Source organism: Vidua macroura, chromosome 8 (assembly GCF_024509145.1).
Source record: "Vidua macroura isolate BioBank_ID:100142 chromosome 8, ASM2450914v1, whole genome shotgun sequence".
In the NCBI taxonomy this organism is placed as follows: domain Eukaryota; kingdom Metazoa; phylum Chordata; class Aves; order Passeriformes; family Viduidae; genus Vidua; species Vidua macroura.
In genome coordinates this window covers 5,073,892-5,094,014 of record NC_071578.1, presented here as the reverse complement: position 1 = coordinate 5,094,014, position 20,123 = coordinate 5,073,892, and positions in this window count along the sequence as shown.

Genomic DNA, 20,123 nt, shown 5'->3' with positions numbered 1-20,123 from the left:
GGTTAATAAAGGACCTCTAGGAAGCACTACCACAATCTTTCTCTGCTCGTTAAGTCTTTTTTCTCAGCCACACTTGGAGACAAAGTTCTGGGTTAACTGGGCCTCTCACCTGCCACAGCTGTACCTGTGTTTTGTTAGACTCCCTTCAGTCCAGTAACAACCACCTCCACTGCCTGCCTGAAGAGGTAACACTAAAGTAATTTGACATTTTTAAGCTGAAGTTTAGCAGCTGTAAACATGGGGCACTGGTGCCCTGGGATTGACTGTCTGGTGTTCTTCATGCAGCAGTGATCACAGAATTATCTGCAAAAATGTGTAGTGAGAGAAACATCCAGACATAGGAACAGAGCTTGGAAAATGAGACACAGAGATCTTCAGTTTCAGTCCCCTAATATTCTAAGGACTATGTCACATAATCCCTTTTACAAACTGTTCAGACTTCATTATGATTAAATTTATTGGCCTCCATTTTTCCTGGAAAGCTGTTCCAGAGCTTCACCACTCTGCTGATTAGAAACCTTTTAATTTCCAAGTGAAATTTAATATGACAAGTTTATACTGTTCTGGAGAAGTGTTACAGTTGCTCTCCACACATACATCACAGAGCAAATACCAACAAGGGAAAAGAGCAATTCAAGTTAAAAACAGTAACAGCACCAAAGCATTGCTGGCTGAGAAGTTTCCTCCAATTTTAGATGCAGATCCCATTGCAACATTTAATTCTTTGGTAATAAGCTCCTACTAAGGGAACTCAGTCTGTTCACATCAGCTCTGGTTTATATCTACAAATGCATAATAACCTCTTTCCCACTAATGAATCACTGGGGCTGTCATAACTCTAATGAACACATTTCTTTCTGAAGGTGTTGATCGTCTAAAAGCACTCACTGGTTTTTCCTGTCTTGGATGACAATGTAAGTGTAAGCACATCTCCAGAGAGTTTATCTCTGGAGGCTGCACCAGAGAGAGACCCCTGGACCTGGAAAGGAGGAGTGTTTCTGCTCACAGCCCCTGGAGCAGCTGTGTCAGCTCACAGGGAAAGCTCTCTCTCATGCTCCAGGGCGTGACCCTCGGAGAGGTTTGGGGCTGAGGGCTGCCCCAAGTTGGGCTGGAACAGCTTCCCAGCAAAGTGGTGGAGTCACCACCCCTGGAGGGATTTAAGGCATGAAGTTGTGGCTCTTAGAGGCCTGGTTTAGTGCTTGGCAGTGCTGGGTTTAAGGTTGGATGTGATGATCTTAAAGGTCTTTTCTGACTGAACTGGTTCTGTGGTTCTGAGGTTTGGCTGCTCAGCCACAGATCCGCAGCTTCTATTTTGTCTCTGATTCAGGTCAGCCACGTTTCATGGGACAAGAATTGCTCCTTCCACACCAGCAGAGTGTTGGACTTGGCCAAAACCTTTGATCACTACAAAAACATTAATGTAAGTGTTGCTTGCAGCTCATTTGCTTGGATTTGAAACCCATGGCTTTGTTGTAGGCACTTCTGTGTTCCTCCAACACAGTCAGGAGAGGTGGGTGACTCAGTGTTCCCCCCAAACAGGCTATGGTCAGCCCCTTTCCAGAAATAACCAGGAGCAAATGACTTTTAGTTATAGTTCCTGAAATTTAAAAAACATTTATGAGGCTTTTCAAAAAAACCTTCATATTATACAACATTTTCAGAACAATGGAGCAAAAGAAAAAAGTAATCTTTTTCTCACCATGAGGTTCAGCATTTTGTTGTTTTCAATGCCATGTCTGGCAATAACTAGAGGCAGATAATTTTGGAGGTAATTAACATTTCATTACTACTTTCCCACAGATTTACTGGCCAGAAGAGTGACTTAGAGAAATCAAGGAAACAGAGTTGTTGTTTGAGTCCTAACTCACAGAAATTGCATTTGTTCCCACAACTGATTCAAATCTCACTTTCTACTGTTTGTACTCAATTTTATCCCACAGCTCTATCACCCTTCAGACCCATTCCCCTTTGGTTTATCTCCTGCCAGTGGTGTCAGACTCAGTCCTACAGGACATTAGGTCAGGCAATGAGATATTCCCTAAGGACAGGGAGTTTGGATGGTGATGAATTGAATTTTGTTGCCTAAATCATCCCTCTCCTGGCTGGGTGCCTGTGAAGAGGGTAACCAGGGCTGATGATAAATCTCCCCCTCCTCAGCTCTCTTGAAAACTGTTCAGTCACCACTGAAGATCTGCTTTGGTGTCACAGGGAAGGTGGTCAGGTGTCCTGCACATTTTATCAGTCACAACTCCCTTTTCCATTGGAGATTGTTCCTTTTATTGGTGTGTAAAAGCAGCACATCACTGTTCATCCTCACCCAAAAGAGAAGGCAGCAAACACCCCCTTGTTTCCTATTTTGGCCCAAAAAGACATGGTACCCACAGCAATGGCAGTGGCAGGTGCCTCTCCAGCTCCTTCTGGCAGAGATTTTCCAGGCTCAAGCCCTGATCCTAGGAGAAGGAGATGATGGCAATGTCTTTCATTAGCTAAGCTGAGGGAATAAGAATAGGCAAGTGCTACCAATTATATTTCAACACAAAGCAGTACCCACTTAAGTGTAAGCTAAAGGCCACAAGTCCGTTGTTAACAGGGGTGTTCTCACAAAAAAAAATCTTTGAACACACTGGGAGCATTAAAGGGAAGATGTCTCGCATGTGCAATTACTCAACACATCTTTAAAACTGCGAACACTTGTTCACATGTGGTGAAAATTAGATCTGTGAGCACTTGGGGAAAAAAAATCCCACCTGGCAGGCACACTCTTTTTCACTTTAGAGTTTTATAGGAGTTCTCAGAGCTTGTTGGTCCAGTGAGAGCTGAACCAAAGTCAGTGGAGGAAACTGTGAGGGAAGGAAAAGAAAATGCAGAGTAATGTGCTGTTTTTGTCCTAAGCTCAACAGGTTTTTGATTCTTCCAGCCTGGCCCACCCTCAAAGAGAAATAAAGTAAATTTAAAATATGCATCTCTAGGTCTAAATATAAATATTGACAGTGCCTTGGCTTCTTTCTCTGCTGGCTTGGAATGCTGAGGCCTTTGCAAGATTTTCCACCCTATCCCACAGGTGGGTTTGCTCAGCAGTGCTCAGCAGGTCTGAGCTGCTCTAGGAAAAATGGTGCAGGATCCAATAATTCCCTGAGAATTCATTTCTTCTGTGTCACCTAAAGTCAGTCGTGAACTCAAATAATCACAAAGAGCTGATACCCTCCTTGGACAGGCACCACAGTTGGTGGGCAACTCACATTCAGAATATTATTTCCAGGGGACAAAAAGTGTAACTAATGAGCCAAGAAGTTTAGTCAGGACCACAGCTTTATAATAGATCCTCCAGACTATCTGTGAACACACCAAGAAGTGGGTTTATGTCACATCTTTTTTGAATTTCATCACATTTCACCACTATACATCTGCCATCATCTCAGGGAATACCTTTTAACTGGTTTGGATTTGCATTTTAATATCCAATATGCTGATGTTCCTAATACTATCTTGTCTCTCTGTGTCTTTATTTAAGTGCTGAGAGTAACACAAGGACATCAAACAACATGGGAAAACAACTGGACATTTATTTGGCTGTCTCAATTTCCCATTTTCCAAGTCAGGTCTAGAAACTTGGGCTTAGGTGTCCTAGCAGGCACCTAGAAGAAGAACACACCCAGGGCAGGAAACCACCTTTATTCCATCTAAGGGAGAGATCTTTATTTCACTGACTCTTTGAACTGGAAAAAAAAAAAATCTGGGACTGGAGGCAGAGTTATTTATATAGCCAAGAAAATGAAGAACTTCATTTTTCCTGAAGAAAAATAAGAAGTAAAACAGTGCATGATGAAATCATGGATTTAATCCCTTTTTCCAGTTCAATACCCATTGCCTCAAACAAAGGGCCCATTTCTGGTGTGAGCAGCCAGGTGGAGACACCAAGCTCTGGGTTTTGGCAGATCCTCCCGGGTTAGAGGTGCTCACACTACAGGGAGAGCCTTCCCCCCACATCTGCTCCATGTAAATTCTCTGACAAAGTTGTCAGTGCATCCAGTTCAACTGGATTTCCTACCACATACAAAATGACACTTTTAGCAGCCTCTTAAGCTTTTTGAAAACTTTGCAAGGAAGTAAAAAGCTGTATGGGGCTTAGCTGAGATGAAGACAGGCATTTTGAGCCAAAACTCACGGAAAGTGTTGACAGTTTAAAGAAAGAAGGAAGTTGGAGAACAGATGAGATTTGACTAATATTTTTTTGGTCCATCCAGAGGCTTGTTACAATTACCCCTTAATTTTCCCTCAGGGACTCATTACAGTCCAGATAGCAATATCTGCCTACTGTTGGTCTTCCTTTCTCTCTTCTAATGACAAAATGCTGATAGCCAGACATCATTCCAAACACATTTAGCTGTAATATAATAACTTGGAGTAGCATCTGTGGCAGAGAGAGGCAACTTGATGGGCTATGTTAGCCAGAGAAACTCAAAGTACTATCCCTGTTTAACATTTCCAGCCTGGAGTGGCCTGGGCAATAACCACAGTGATAGGAGAGCTCTAACAGCTACCATCAAAATACAGAACTTTTTATGTTGGGACTAATTAGGTGATAGAAAAGTTGAGCTCTGTGCTGTTACTTCTCTGCAATCTGCCACTATTTAATTCATGCTAGAGCACACTCAGCTGCATGAAAGGCAGATAGGGAGGTGATTTTGCAAGGCAACATGACACAAAGGCTTGTCCCACGTGAAGGGGCCCTTGTAGTAGCACAACAAGGCTCTACCAAGTCCTTGGGAAACGGCAAGCCCCAGCTACAATCTCCCTTATCTGAGTTGTCAGCACAGAAAGAAGAGCTTTGAGCGCTGATTCTTTACTGTGGAAATTTCAAAAGTGATGACATACGGAGGGAGTCGTGTTTCTTCCCCTGAGACTTGTTTGTAATGCCAATTTAGCAGATGATGTGGCAATTACACCGAGTTTGGTCACATATAAACGTGTTCTTGGATGTGGGTATATTGCTAACAGCTGTTGTTAGTATTAAGAAAAATTTGCATTGCTGAAAACTAAATCCGAGCTAAAATTGAACACTTGCAGCCATAAAAAATTAAATAAGAAAATAAGCTCAGAAACCCTGCAAATAGACAAGGGCCCTCTGTGTTGGTTCATTCATTAATTTTACTGGTTTTAAATGTAAATAGATCACAAGACTTGATATTATGCTATGCCAGAGGAAATCCCATGCCTAACCAGCAGTAAATTCTTTTTCCATGTGACATTTGAAGATTGTGGCTCGGTACATAATATCAGACATGCTGAAAGATTTTGCAAATATATCACTGCAAAACAAATTGCACCAAATAAAAATTTGTTCCTCTCTCTATTTTAGAAACGTAGAAATGGATCTTTTGAAGTGAAAAACATGGAAATTTCGGCATCAGCAGCCGTCATATTTCATTGCCTTTATTTCTCTTCTGTTTTTTTCTGATGTCCCACTCTTTGATTTGTTTTTCTGCATCACTCAAAGCAAGCAGCATCTATTTAATGGAGGCTTTTGTAATGGATCTAAATAATTTCTGTCCTTCTCCCCACATCTGCTCCCCATCTTTTCACCCCCCAGCCTGGACTGACACCAGGGTTTGCCCTGACCCAGGTACAGCACCAGCTCTTGGTCCTGTTAAACCTCATGAGATTCCAAGGTCCCACTTCTGGAGCTTGTCCACATCCCTCAGGATGGCATCCCACCCCTCAGGTGTGTCCACAGCACCTCTCTGACCTCTTGGAGTCATTGCAAATTCACTGAGGGTGCCCCCAGTCCCTTTGTCTGTGCCATTAATGGAGATATTAAATATCACTGTGCCTCCTGGCACACTGCAAATCTGCTGCTGCTGAACACTACGTGATCCCTGGCACCCTTAATCCAAAATTAGAGGATTATCCATCATTTACTGCCAAAGAACAGGGTGTTTAGATATTTCTTGTTGGTTCAGGGCAATTATACTGGGAAGTGATAGCTGTTTTCCTAGCACTGGTGGCAGCTTCCCCAGTGGGCCTGGGAGCTCACATCACTGCTGCCACTGCACGACTATCATTGTGCAAACCTATGGAACACCTGTGACAAAATATTTCATCATTTAAAAAGGAATACCTCATAAAGAGATATTGAAATTTTATTTTCAATAATTTTAATAATATTCAATATAATATAATAAATTTAATATTTTTAAAATAATTTTATTGACACACCAAGGGCAGGGAAAGGTCCCACTGTGCACATTTTGCTCATGAAGTCAAAGAGAAATGAATCATTCTCAAACAGTAGACATCTAAAGGTTGGATGGAACAATTTCTAAATATTAGCCAGACCAAAAACAACACACTGCTGAAATAATGAGGGTATATAAGAAACCAACAAAAGCCAAGAAACTCAAAAGTTGAAGCTAAAATTCCACTCTTAATTTAGGACTGTTTTCTTTTTTAAAGGATAGTATTCAACTTGGTTGGGGCCATGTAAGGTTGTTTTCTAAAGGTTTTACAAAGCACACACAAGCAAAACTTTTTGCTGTGTTTTTCTTTTTATTTATTTTTTTTTTATTTTTAATTTTTGTGCAAATGCAAAAGGAATGATCTATTAGAGGTTTGAATTTTAGGTGTGTTACTTGCCCAGCTCTAATCTTCAGTCACAGACCTCATCAGCATTACACCATGCTGCAAAGCACAAATTAAAGCCTCCTTTAAAGTTTATACTCAGAGGCAGAAAAGGCAGCAGATGGGAGCAGAGCAGGGAGAGCCAGGGCTGACGGCATCCCTGCACTAATGGAGCACTGGGAGCACAATTCCTGCACAATTCCTGGATTGAAATGCCAGCAGAGATCCCCCAGAGCAGCAGGAAGAATTGCAGGTGACAGCAGCAGGGGTGTAATCTTTCTTTGAAGGAAGAGAAGGTCTTGTGAGCACAGACTCAGGGTTTAGTGGAAATAGGTTCTAATAGCACACTGCAAACTCCAGAGGGTACTTCAACCAGAGCAGGGGAAAAAACCTGTTCAACCCTTCTCCATTTCTCTTCTTCCTGTTCAACCCTTCTCCATTTCTGTTCTTCCTCCTGAGCAGGAGGAAAGGAATTTTGCTTGTATTTACCTTACAGTCTGCAGGCTGATTTGTATTTACACAAGGCCAGACACGGGCGTGTTTGCTGTCGTTGAGTTGTGCATTAATTTGCAAACAGTTTTATTGGATTCAGCAGGGCTGCTCCTGAACCTCAGGAATTACACCAGCAGACTCCAGCAGGACATCTCAGAGAGATAAGAAAAGGGCTTTCTGTTCGCTTTTGCTAGATCTTTTTTCTTTTCCTTTTTCTACCTCTTTTTCCTTTTCCTCTTTTTCTTTTTCCCTGTCCTTTTTTTTTTTTTTTTTTTTCTGTTGAACTCTTGCTCCTTATACATCCCTTCCAACTCAAGATACTCAATGATTCGATGATTCTACCCTTTCCAGAAGCTGGATTGTTTTGAAAAGTAAGGATGCTTTTCACCCCAGCACCAGGATTAAATCCCAGAATGCCCGAGATGGGTGGGGAACCACTGACCAGAGCAGCAGGCTCTGAGCATCCCCTCACCAGCCCTCTGCCCCCATGGAGAACATCTCATCCCTGTGCTTGGAAAGGCTCAAATCCCTGCAGGAAGGGATCCTCCCTGCTGGGCACAGCCACTGCTCTGAGCCTGCTCTCTCCCTGCCCTGCAGAGCTCTGCTCTGCTCCTGCCAGGCTGCTGCTGGAGGCTCTTGGCTTCCCCCAGCACAGAGGGCGGTGCTGCAGAGCTGTCCTGGGAAAAGGCTTGGGAAAAGGTGAGCACTTCATCCTCCAGAGCTGTGTTTTTGCAGCAGGACAACTGGAAACACGGGGAAAGCCATGATGAAAGCCACTAACACAGTAAGGCTCATACATCAGATATGGACATCTCTAGTATTGCTTTTTGGTTTGGTTTTTTTTTTTTTTTTTCCTTTTCCAAGCAGGAAGTTGTCGAAACATAAATTTGGTTAAGAAAACAAAAATCTTATGTCACTGCTCCAGGACTGACTTTGTTACTGTATTGACATTGAAAAACATCAATTCTCTGACATTTTAGAGGATGAATGGGGAGTTTGTAATTAGGTTTCATTTTTAATCATAGAAAGTTTTCAGAATTAAAGAATATACAATGTGTCCTGGGGCTAGCTGCATATTTTACTATTGAATTACCTCTAATTTAGCCATTGGAATGCAAGGAGAGAGCACTTGCATACAACAACACAAAATGTCTGTCTTACTCTGTCGTTCATTTGGCTCTGCTCCACAGAACAAGTACTTTTCATTCAGGTGTGTTTATGATGAGTAAACTTGACCAGATGTTAAGTCTCCTTTGTATTTTAAAGTGTTTTATGGCCCACATTAGTCAGCTGGAAAGGGCAGATCATTTATATTCCCCTGGACTTCTTTTCAGGTTCAAGCTTCCCCAGAGGAGCATGGGACTGTATGAAAATACAGAGAAGGAAGAAATGAACTATTGCAAATGTAACAACGTACGGCACAGGACTGAATAAATTGCTTTGATTTACAGGATGGTTTCTGTAAATACTCAATGTTATGAGCCTACAGATCCACTCCCTTACCCACAAGGGAGATCAGAGCAATAATTGAAAGCTTATTCTTTTCCTTGTAGGAACAGTCCTGGTGATGCACACAGGTGAGAAAAGAGCTGCTGGCTTTTCACACACACTAACACACCAGTGCTCCCATACTTGAAGGCTCACCCCTCTAGATGTCATTATTAAAGGATATTAAGACACACATCTCAAAGGGGTTCAGTCCTTTTCTCCTACAGAATAAATTGCTGATATTACAAAAGCAGTTCTGGGATTTCTGCACAACACAAAAAAAATTCAAGCTACGGTTTTTAAAAGGAATTTTAACATTCAGGTGCTCTAAAAATGATTGGCAGCCCTGAAATCTCATTTTTGCTGCTGAGCTTGAAGCCTTCCCTTCAATGGCCAGCACAAGTGAGACCAGAATGTGCCCAAGCACACAGAGGGGAAATGCAAAGGCTTCACCCCAAACCAGCTGAACCTGGGCAGGGGGGGGGTGGGTGCCCCAGTGCTGCACCCCAGATCATGAGCTCCTTGCAGCTCCAGAGATTTCTCCAGTGTAAAGCACATTTCCATCATGCAGAGGTCAGCAACAAGGTGCTTTACTATCTTGCTGTGAAAACTAAGCTAAAAACACAACGTTTCAATTATTTTTCTCATTGAAGCTGCTGGGACCCGTGATAAATTCAGATCCCTTTGTACCTCAGTGCCTGAGAAATCACACATTTTATGGGATTAATATTTAATTATTGCTGCTGGAATTTCTGCATTACTGTGGCTGGAGAGGAGCTTTCTACCCTCCAAATAATTTGCATTTTAGACATTTCATTTTACAAACAGAAGTAGAGCTTGAAAAGGCTCCCTTTGAAGTTAAAAGAAACAGCAATCTTAATTTTGCTTGACGCATGCAAACCACTGACAAAGTAGCCTTTAAAAGAACCCCACTGGTAAGAGGCAAATCCTCCCTCCACATCATTTGAGAGAGCTTTGTTTTCCCAGAGTCTTTTCTAGAAACATAAATCAGTGTTCCTCTCACCTCAGCTGGGACCACGAGCACCTCAGGAAAAGCAGATATTCACAATAATCTGTTCAGAAGAACTTTACCTCCATTCCAACCACTTGAATCAATCAAGAAAGAAAAATGTAACACAAATAAGGCATAATGGTTTATAAATTAATTTACACAGATTAAATAGCTGTTGGAAGAGAAATCAAATGAATGGAATATTAATCTATTAAGGCAATAGCAGATGTTCAAGCTATTAGGGGAAAATCTTATTTAACTCAGGTAAATTGCATTTATTTGTGAGCATCTCTGGGTATCTACATGGGCAGCATGACTTTGTTGAGGTAAGACACAGATGCTCTGGTTTGTTTGATATTTTAAATCCTACATCAATAATTATTATCATAATTATTATTTTTTAGCACCTAAAACACTAAACATCACAGGACAGATTTACCTCCAAGGCTACAGTTTTCAGGCTCATTCTAGTATTTTAGCTTTTTGTATTCCCAACATTATTTTATCACTGATAATGCAATAATAATAGATAAATTTGCAGTGAAGAAGTCATCAGACTGCTACAAATTGTCTTCGTGATGACAGATGACCTTTGAGAGTATTTTATCCAGTAAATAAATAAAAACAAGTCTGTTTCCACAGGCCAAACACTCCAAGAAAAAATTCCACTCTGGCAGTGCAGGTGATGAGATGGAGAAAGATGAAAAAAGATTCTTTTAATTTGAACTATTGAAATAGTTACCACTTCTACAGGAACATTTTGACAATTTGACTCTCAAATTAGGGTTTATTGGTTTTTGGAGTTTTTTGTCTGCTGTTCAATAAAAGGTTTGCAAATTAAAGTGTTTCAAAAGCTTGGTAGAATCAAGGTAATTACTAGACAAAAAGCAGAAATTAGCATCTTGAGGTGTTTACATAGACATCAAGAACTTTTGAACCTGAGGAGGATGAGAACAAAGAATTTAGAAATGAGGAGCTAAACCCATCAAAGAGGGAACAAATGCAGTTGTCCAAGAATCTCATAATTCTCTGGGGGTTTTGAGATGGTTTAACGATTTTTAGCTGTTTTCTTATGCAGAAGAATCCTTTCAGGGAGGGTCTTCCCACCAGCACTTACAAGTGTCCTTCACCCTTTCAGGTGCTCTAAGGTGAGTCTGTAGGTGGGAGTCTCAAATCCATCAGAAAAGCAGTGGCAAAGACCAAGAACTCAAGAAAAGCAGTTTGTCACCTAATTCAGGCGTCTCAGAAGACTTTACCAGTGACCAGAGGTTTATCTCCATAAAATCACATGCAGACATTTGTGAGCTGTCACTGCTGTCATCCACCACATCCATGGTGGCCCTCCCTTGCCCACAAATACACATGAGATAAGAAAAATAACCCTTTTTTTACAGACTACCACCTTTGAATCCCAACCTCAGGCCTCCTAACTTTGGTAAACATGTCACAACATTTTTCTCCTCTGTTTTTTTTTTTCCTCTTTATCCAAAGAGGGACTAAATCTCCCTTAATTTTCTACAGTTTGCATAAGGCTTTGAGATTTATGGTTACTATTAAATGTAACAAAGGCAACCTGGCAAAAGGTCCACCAATCTGCATGCTGGAGCTGTAACACCGAGAACACATTATTATTATTTGCCTTTTAATATTATAATTTTATTAACTTAGAGAACATGCTTTGAAATCATGCCAGGAATTCACATTAAATCCCTAAAATGAATAAAATGAGTGAGACAGAGACGTAGCTCTTAAGCAGCTCTGTTGTAACCTCAAGATGAAAGCACTGAAACCTTGGACCCTTTTGAGACTTCTTGCCTCCAGCTTGTGTGTGAGGGATTATGAGGAAAAAAGCTTTTCTTATTCCCACTGGTCTAGAAGTTGCTGGAAAGGCAGGATAACTTGTGATGTGGTTCAGCACAAACGAGATGACTGCAGGTCATGTTTAGGTCGTGGACTGGCTGAGGTAGTTTCATGTTCATTAGAGGGATAGCTCAGAGATTTAGATAATATGAGAACAGAGTGAAGTTTACCCCTGGAATTTATGAGGGACATTTGCAAAAAATGGGAAGCTACCAGACCCAGCAGCTTCAGAGATTGAGATACCCTGTTAGAAGTATAAAACCCAGGTGTGGCTGACTGAATTTCCACACGAGGTAAAATAAAAGTACCACAGTGGAGGTGTGAAGAGTTCAGAAGGTGCACTGAAATATCCTGTATCAAGACACAGTTTCCAGACATTTTTTGTTTGTCAGGAAGGCAGGGAGCATCTGCTGGATTAAAGCCATTCTGCTCCAAGGGAGCTAAACTGTGCAAGTTTCACAGATCTTCCTCCTGCTGTGGCTGCTCTAACAGAGCTTCATGCTCAGTCCTGCCAAATGATGTGTTACAGGTATTGCTGTCAGTGGTGGATGGCACCACTGGTTTCTGCTGGGTCCTGAGGGTGCACTGCCACCTTCTCTGCAGGGAAACTTGTCCCCCAGTGGGTCAGACTGAGAACTTGGCCAGATCACACTGTAGGTCACTGTAAATTCCTTCCCATGGAACATGACCCATTCTAAAAACCAGGCTGGTTTCCCTCTGGGTGCTGATGAAGTCAGGACACACCAGGATGATGTGAGTCTACTGATCTCAGCAGTCAGAAGAATCCTCCTGCTCAAGGAGAGCTCAAATTGGCAGCAAACTAAATTAGGTGGTAAATTCCAAAATCAATCTAATTAGCAAATGAGAGGCCAAATGAATTTCTTAGCCTGGAATGTGCACACCACCATGTAGGTCCTGGCATTTCCACAGTGTTCAGTACTCCAGTTCCACAAAACCTGAAACCATCCAGGTTTGCACTGCTCCTTTCAATTATTTCACTTCATATTCATTAGCAGTGTACCACAGACACTGTGACATCTGTCACCAAAGCAGAACAGCCAAATACAGCATCTACTCCTATTAAATATTTCCAACATGCACAGGGCTGTGTGAACAAGAGTGCTAATTTGTGATGTAAACTGAAGTGAATGTTAACATATGTGGAAAACCCCAAATCCTTAACTGCATCTATGAATGGGTCAAAACAGAAAAGGAAAAAATAAATATTCTGCCTGCTTCTCCTGAGAAGTGGCTGACACAGAATTAGTGACCCTCAGGTGGCTCTGCTGGGACATCACTTGTCACACATTCCTCGTGTCCCATCTCTGGGACACAAGGAATAGCCCAGCCATGAATAATGAGAGTGTGTGTGTGTGTGTGTTCTCCCAGCAGTGTCTTCTGGGAAACTTTTACAGAAAGGGAAAATATTTATTAAATATTTACAGATTAAAAATAGATGAGTTGATAAAACCACAAATTATTTCCCTCACTGACTGGTGTAGGGATTTTCCCCTGTTTTGCACACACACTCTGGGTTGGTGTCTGAGCAGACAGTACCAGTGTGATTACTGTTACATATATTTTCCAGACACTCAGCAGTAATAAGTCCTAAACTTTTGGTCATACTTTCCAGGAAAATTAGGTCCTAAATATTGGATCATACTTTCTAAGAAAACCAGGGACAAAATGGGAGGTTGTCAGTAGCTACACTGGCTTCAGTGTTTTATTCCAGCAGTTTGAAACTCTTCCTTTGAACCCTACAAAAATGAAAAAGCACAGCTGACATTTTCATGGGAGTTACTTTTGGGGTTGGTCTACAATATTATTTCTAAAGTGACATTATGGAAAAACAAACTTTTTATAATTGTTTATAAAAGCGAATTCTGTAAATATAAAAGTCAGGAGAAAATCTGTGAATACCCAGACCTGGCATTGTGGGGTTAATGGTTGGTCTTGATGATCGTAGAGGTCTTTTCCAACCTTAATGATACCATAATTTTGACACCAATTTTAACCACTGTCAGTGTGCCATTCATTTGGAGTGTAAATAAAACCCACATCCTAAAGACCCTATTTGTACTCTATCCTTTTACAGCAGACTTTTAATTTGTGTGCGATCATTAATTTTTAAGTGTTTGCTAATGAAATACATCCTTGTCCAAAGTTAATAAATGGATTAATAGCTGGGATAATGAGAATTCTGGCAAGACAAGAAAATACCAGGAGGGGGAAAGAAGAAGGGGGAACCTGACAAGTTAATGATCCATTAAAGTAAATCCTGGGTCAGTTTGGATCCTGCATGGTTCATTACTGTATAATAAATTAAATTAATAGCCATGAAAACCTAGGCTGAGGAAAGAGTGGTTTTGGTTAAACTCTGGGTAGACATTTGAGCTGTTTCTTACATGTTTTCAGTTGTCTCTTATTAAAAGGAAACTTTCTAGCATTAAAAGAATTTAAGTACACAAATGAAAGCCAACCAGCAGCTGTTAAAGCAGTGTCTGGCTGGGTGTGTCACACCAGCAGCCACCTTTACATGTTCAAGAACCACCACAATAAAGTTAAGAAATGGGAATTATTAGTCCCATTGTGCCATTGATTATGTTTAAAACAATAGCACGATACGGCTTGATACACAAAATATAATTATTTATTGGGAAAATGAGTGCTGGTGTTTGGGATAGAGAAAAAAGGTGGGTCCTTACTGATGTCCTAACTGGTGAAGGGCATGACTGAGATGCACATTAAATCCTAAATCAAATTCATGCACATCTAACCTGACAGGAACAGAGATAAAATTGCTTTGAGATCTCTTGTCCTTGCATGCATCTTCAAATTCTCCTCTTTCCTCCAAAGCTCCAAGTTCTGGAAATAGTTTCTGTGTTCAGGACTCAGAATCACAGAATGAACTATATTGGAAAAGACCTTTGAGGTCATCAAGATTCTGATAGGTCCTGAGCTGTCACTATAGGTGTACTGCTGACACAGAAAAGTTTAATCAAAACTAATTAATCAACACAATTTTTATTTTTTTTACAGCTCTAGATCGTTCTCATGTTCTCAGCTATTATTAAAGCCTTACTTGGTTGAATTCTTTGTCTTCCCACAACCACATTAAATTATTATTTATGTATTTCCAAATCAGGATGCTTTCCCTCTGCAGCAGATTACCCAGAAACAGTCTGTAAAACGTCTCTGAAAAGAGATAACCAATGTGACCTTTAATATGTGGAGCATATAGAAGTTTAACACAAGGGATCTGTTACCCAGACATGGAGCAGGAGTGGAAGCCAGCAAAGGGTACAGTAAGGAGGACCTACTTTTAAACACCCAAATTTCATTTAGGAGATGCTGCTTGGCATGAACCTAAAAAGATTCAGTTGGAAGAGGGACCAGATGTATTCCAGATCTATTATCCTAAAGTGGGAATAGCAGGAATGGATGGGATGAGGTTTTAGGGTCTTTGTCCCCAGCGAGTCTGAGGTTGCTACAGCAAGGGACCCTGGGCTAGAGATTGGTACCAAAAAAGAGACTGCAGGAGGGGAGGGCTGCATGTGAAGCTCAGTAAGACAACAGAGAAAACAGCCTTGGTCAAAGAGAGGGAGAAAAAATCATGGTCAGGTCTTACACCCACGTAACTGCCCAGGAAATGGTCAAGGAGCTGGTGGAGCTGGGGGACAGAACTGGCCAGCAGGCCATGCAGTGTCCTCAGGGTGACTTTCCCCTCCTGGCCCACGTGTGTGTGGCTGTGGGGGCCACCAAGAGTGGCTGAAAGGCTCGTTCAGCCCCCAGCAAGGAAGGTCTGGCTCAGGGCCACGTGGCTGGTTGTAGGAAAGCAAAACACAAGCTGCCCTGGAAGGAAGACCCGAGACAGCTCCAGCTGAAATTCACACCCAAGCCCCAAAATGCATGGCCTGAATGCAGAAGGAGAACCCTGCTCCCACATAATTTTTAAATTAAATTAAATTCTAATTTTTACAGCTTTTGGGGGAAAAAAATATTTATTACTTATAGGGTCAATTATGAGTCACATCTCCTGGTTGACTGAGGATCAGAATGAGAATTCCCTCCCTACTCCACAAATTTTATGTGACCCCTGCACAGTGCATTGGACTGGAAGTGGCAGAGATCTGAGTAGAAAAAGTCTAATTCTGCCTCACAGTGTACCAGGAGACACACCCAGGCTGCTGCAGGGTTCTGCAGCTACAGGACCCAAACCAAGATGAAATGGGACGGGGCTTTCTACACCAGAATGTTCTTGGGGTTTTGCTCAGCCCTTGATGTTGAGAGCAGAATCTCAAAATACAATTCCAAGGAAAACAAAGTGCTTCATTTTTAGTCTTCAAGTAAAATTTGTCAGATTGATGAAATGCATTCCGAGCCAAAAAATCATCCTTAATTCAAGGTCAAAATTATGTGAAATTCCAGTATTTAATAATTAGCTTAATATAATCAGCAAGCTCAACAGTAATAGGAATGAAAATAAGTTTTACATTTTGATGGATGAACAAAATTATTACCAGTAACACATAAAACTCAAAATCTTTTATGACGCCTCCTGCTGTTTCTCCTCATAAAGAAATGACAAAAGTTATTTCTAGCCTAATTATGAAAACAAAATATTGATTTTATAAAGATATATGTATATAATAACTCTGTATTCAAAGACTGCCTATTGGAAATAAATTAATTAATTAAAAGGTACATTTTAAGATATATATAAATACTTAAATGTAATGATAGGTTTAATATAACTTTCATTACTTTCCATTAACTTCTCCTCAACATGACCAGTGTATAATTATTCTAACTTTTACACTGTCCTGCTCTTAAGAAAATCCAAGCCTCTTCCCAAACCAGAGTATTTCTAGAAAAGATGCTACAGCAATAGGAACAATGACAAAATTTATATTAACATTTGTGCAAGAATTCACATGGGGGTTTCATACACATGAAGGAAGTTGATAAAGGAGAATTTATGAAAAAAATACACTTTTTTTTTAACAAAGTGTGTGCTGGAAGTGCACAATAGTTGCATTGATATGACCCTGCATGTTCATAGAAGGTTTGCACTGCTGAAGTGTTGGGAATGTCTCCAGAGGGTAAGACCATTATGTAGTCAAGCTGGGCTGCCAAAACTCTGTTTCACAATGACTTACCAAATTCTGGAGGTCTAAGAGACAAAATCAAAAGCAAATTCAGATTTTCCCTGGACTGAAACTTGCCATACACAAAGCAGGGTTACAAGGATTGGCAGGAACCACCCAGCAATGCAAAGCTTAAACTAATGAGGAGACTGTAGCATGATAAAATGCTTTGTCATATCTCCTGAATCTTACCCCAGAGGCTGTTCCCAGGACAAAATCTGCAACATCTCCTCAGGTTTTTGGTGCAATCGTCCTTAATGAGCAGCGTGGTCTATTCCCAATATGTTACAAAAATTTGGTTGACTCTTTGGTTGTTTGTCAAAAGGAAATCTCATCGCTTCCCTTCTGCAGCAGAATGTGTTCAAGCACAGGGAGAATGAGCAGGGCTGCTGTAATTTTCCACTGGTTCTGGTACTGGAGGTTTTGTGCCCTGCTGAAGCCACCAGTGCTCTCACTGGCACCTGGACAGCCTCGCCCATCTCACAGCACCCAAATCCCCCAGGAGGGTGTGGAAGGACACAGAAAGGCCTTCCCCCATAAAACCCTCAGCTGTTGGACCCTGGGAGCAGGCAACCCACCTTGGCCCCCAAGATCCACTCTTTATATCCCCTGAGATTAATGAAATAAGAAGGCTCATTGTATAAAATAGTGTTAAACACCATTTCTTTCCAACTACAGTTACATGAAAGATGAAAAGAAGGCCTGCCAGCTCTTAGATAATTACCCATGTTATGAGCCTTCTGCCCCTTTTTAAACAGGAATTTAGCCATTATCAAAGGTCAGCTTTCAGGCTTTCCACAGAGAAGTTTATAAAATGCCTATAAAGCCAAATTCTAGCTTGTGCTAAGTCTATGTTAGGCAAATTTTATAAGAAACATTTTGAACAGACCTGTGCTGCTGGGTCCCAGATGATTTTCTTCTGGGACTAATGCAAAAAAAAAAATTATTGGCTCTTAAAAATCCTTTTAGGACAGGTCATTCTTGCTGGTAGTGAGGCCTTTTATAGAGAGAAGATTAATATAAATAATTTATTAAATGTGGGTTATGGCTTTTTTCATATCACCATTCTTTTATTAGAAAAGCCCCACAAGAACCTATAGGGAGGTGTGTAAGTGCATTGCTGTATGACATGGTGAGGAATACCACCAAACAAAAGATTATTACACTACCATCAGGGTAGTGTAGAAACATCATCAGGGTGGAACTGTGAGGCCAAAAGACAGAGAATGAGCATTTCTTTTAATGATATTTGGGTGTCTAAGCTCCCAAGCTAGTTTTAAAAACCTGAAGCCAGAAAGCTGCAGAGAGATCAGACAAATAAAAGGCTTGTAACAAGGAGAGGCTGGGCAGCCTGCTCTGATCTGAGCTTTCTGCAGTCTGCTGTTCAAATTCAGTTCCAATGTTTTATTTTGGTCCATTTATAGGTTTTTTGTTTGTTTGTTTGTTTGTTTGTTTTTGCATTGAGTTATCCTTACAGTCAATATGTTGCAAACTGCACATGTTTTGCAGCTCTCTGGTACATACAAGTCCTGTGTATGTTGTTGTGTTGCTGGGGGTGTTGCTATGATGCAACAACAAATTTTAAATGATTTTATTCCTTGAGACGTCCACTGAGTGAAATACAACCCAAATTGAAATTACTCGGAAATATGGCAATGCAGGCAGTATCCAGAGGGATAAATCATAGCTGTTCCCTAGGAACTGGATAACCCTGTCTCCACTGGAACAGCAGTGTAAACACCCTAAACTGGGAATTAATGAGAGGGTAGGGATCCAGAGCAGTACATGTGACAACAATCAGGAGTAACAGGGCTCACAGGAGCACTGCAAATGAAATAAAAAAAAGGCAGTGGGCAGAACAAAGTGCTGGAAGAGCATCCAGCTGCAGTGCCAAAGCCTGGGAAGCACAACAGACACGAGCAGGGTGGTGTGGGGAGGAGAAACAGGAAAATCCATGGCATAGCCTGTGGATACACAGTGTGCTGAGAAAGCATTTTAAACATACTTTCCATGCAAGGAGTACATATTGAAAATATTCTGCATACTTGCAGACGTGGAGTGAACAGGTCTGGAAAATTCCCAGCACCTCTGACCACGGAGAGCCCACAAACACAGAGGCTTTGGAGACCCTGGACGTGGCTGCTGTTCTGCTGACTGTGCCCTCCCTGAGCACCTCATTTTGAAAGCCCTGTAATGATCCCCTCATCCTCTTTCCTTCAAGCACTGTAAATTCTGGCTGTATGGTTGAGAAGTAATATTATTTCACATTTTTATATAGCATTTTACATGTTCCAGGCGTTGAGAAGACATTGGTTCGGCTTGAAAGGGCTGCAGTGAAGTGGGTGGGTAATTATAATTCTTTGCAAAATGCTGAAAAACTGAAGAGAATTGTCCCCAGAGAGTATTCAAGCCAGAATGAGGACTCAGGGTTCCAGGTAACATCCTTTGTTCATCCAGGAAAACCAGCTCTTGGAATGGGCAGGAGACAGGGAAGGACAGGAAAGCAGAAGGGCCGAAATATTTTTCTAGATACAGCAATTTAAGGATAATTCTTCAGAGTTCTGATTTCTTTTTTCCTATCATTATGACTCACACAAAGTAAATTACATGGTGAATTCTGCTACTATGCAGTTATGGGACTGTTTAGTATGTCTGGTTAAAGAAAATAAATCACAAATGTGTTTTGAACCTGGAAAACCCTGTGAGCTATCAAGTTCACAAAGCTACCCCTTTTTATGTAAGTGGGGTCTGCCCACAATTTGATGAATGTATTGCCAGACTGAAAAGGAAAAAAATCTTTAGTGTGGCAAAAGCTATGAAGGTTCATATGATTTGAATTAAATTCAGATAATAACAATTCTTGGCTTGGTGGTGTTTGGAAAGAGAGTTTGAAACTCTCCTCAGAGACATTTCTTCGTTTAACTTTAAATAAGAGCTATGACTGAGTCCTTTCAGAGGAAGAAAAGGAGTTTAAATCCTTTGCTAGAGCCTCTTGCCCCTTTCAAAGTCTATTTCCTTTTAAAATTATATTTAGAGATACTAGGAGGGGTGAGAGCCAGCAAGATACACATCTGCACAGAAACATTCATTTCTCTGTGTTTCACACTCTATAAATACACACATTATAAATAAAGATCTGGTTCTCAGTGTGTCTGTGGACAAGGCACTTGATGTTCACAGAATATTCTGAGCTGGAAGGGACCCTCCAGGATCCTCTCTGCAGTGAATGATCCATAAATTGTCTTATTTAAAAGCCATTTGTTGAGGCAAGCTTCTGAGTACAGGTAAAGGCACTGTACTACTGAAATTGGGCATTTGCTCTTGCCCAGGTAATAAAAATCTTTAGAAATCCATAGCAAACACTAAAATCAGCTTTGGAACAGTATCACTTCTCAGTAAGTTCATGTGAACGCATTTCATTGCAGTGGTAGCAACACAAATATTTTTCCATAATTAAGGCCTGGCAGCTGAGAAAAGCACAGCGGGAAGGAAGAGCCAAACCAATG